At 34.5% G+C, this 1,723-nt stretch overlaps 1 protein-coding gene across 6 annotated transcripts in view; it reads right to left on the reverse strand.

Moving 5' to 3' along the window:
• Positions 1-1,723, reverse strand: part of APAF1 (apoptotic peptidase activating factor 1) — a 33,128-nt gene that overhangs the window by 25,884 nt on the left and 5,521 nt on the right. The window lies entirely within an intron of this gene.

Consider the following 1,723-nt stretch of genomic DNA (forward strand, 5'->3'; position numbering starts at 1 on the left):
CAAAAAGTAAAAAGTAGATATACGAAATGTCAGTTATTTGCATTCAGTGGGTTTTAGTTATTGAAACCTAATCTTACAAAGTGTTTATACTTACTGCCTTTTTTTTTCTGGAATTTTCTGCTACACTAGTTAAGTTGTCCAATTCCCACTGAAGCATGTCAAGACTTCCGCATTTTTGTTCAGCTAAATAGAGCTTATGCCATCAAAGCTTATAAATAAGGATCCGATCTTTCTTAGAGAAGTGCGTACACATCATGCCACATTTAGAAAGTTGCATTTAAGTCTTCGATAGCCCTATCCCATTTTTACACAACTGCTCTATTAATACCCTTTTGATAAATCAGAGGGTTTACAAGAATACCATCACAGCCATAAATGACTCATTATGTGGCACTTTCACCCTTGAAAATCTGCTGGGTGGCATGAATTTCATGCTGGCTTGATTTTATGTTTTTAATTAATCTGAGCACTTCAAAGTCCTCCCAATATTTTAGCACCAATGATTTTCTCCTCCAACCACACCAACAAATGTTATATCCTAATCAGGATTATTAAAAAAAAAATAAAATAAACAAAGAAAAACCAAAGGGGGAAAAAAAAAAAAAAAAAAACTTAAGGAAACAAACACAAACAATCACAGGAGATTAAATTCTGAAATTTCTTACTTTAAAGTATATTACAGTTTCAATTTCTTCATTTGACTAATACTTTAATCCCAAGAAATATACTGGATTCACAATGGAATCCTTTGGCTAGTACTTTGTTCCCAAGAGATATCCTGGGTTGACTATTTGAATCCAGAAATAGCTAAAGTGACTTCTTGTCACCAAAGAGAATTCCAGTGCAGACCAAGCTCCTCCACAAGCTGCACTGGAAATTTTGTACTGGAAACCAAGCTTTGCTCTGCAAATACACTTGCACCTTATGAACCTCACTCGCCAGTACATTTCCCTCTACTTCCTCCCATGCCCACAGTGATGTTATGCACGAATTAAACATCAAAATTCTTCCTTATTCAGGAGTTTTGGTTTGTTTGTTAAAAAACAAGAAATAACAATAGAAATGTGTCAGTGGGGACAGTCACTTCACATATTTAATGAAAAAGTGCTCTTTCATCTGAAAGTGTAGTTTGAACTTTTCATATAAGATTTCCACAAAAAAAAAAAGGAAATATTTCTTGTGGAGGACCTGGCAATATTTTTGACATCTTTTTTTTATAAGAAAATACTTTTTCATTTTCTGTACAGAAATACCAGTATTCTATTCTATGTCATCTATAAAGATCACAAGATTGGAGTATTATTCCCAAGATGTCTCACTGAGGTGCAGGCTTTAGTACAGATTTTCCCAGAGAGTAATGAAATCCCCAAAAGTAACAAATACTATTGCTCAAAGATGAAAAAAGTTGTGCAGTGACTGAGATGCTGCTTAATTAAATCAAGTTACTTGCCCTGAAGTTTGAAAGAAATTGCTTTCTTGGTGGTAAGTGGTCACATCATGAAAACCTGCTTTCACTTTAGTACCTCTAGACCAAAGAGTTTTTTGACAAACATCAGCTGTTCTGGAAAGGAAAAAATTTCTGCAGCGATACACACCCTTTTTTTCTGCTGTATGATCCTCATATACCAGTAAAGCACTATACGCACACAATGAGCGCAATGAAAGTTAGAGCGATTCTTATTTCCAATGGTTTGTTCCCAGCTTTCATTATTCAACAACTAAT

The sequence above is a fragment of the Empidonax traillii genome, unplaced genomic scaffold (genome assembly GCF_003031625.1).
Source record: "Empidonax traillii isolate 1590-97213 ecotype Southwest subspecies unplaced genomic scaffold, ASM303162v1 scaffold634:size670481, whole genome shotgun sequence".
Classification (NCBI taxonomy): Eukaryota; Metazoa; Chordata; class Aves; order Passeriformes; family Tyrannidae; genus Empidonax; species Empidonax traillii.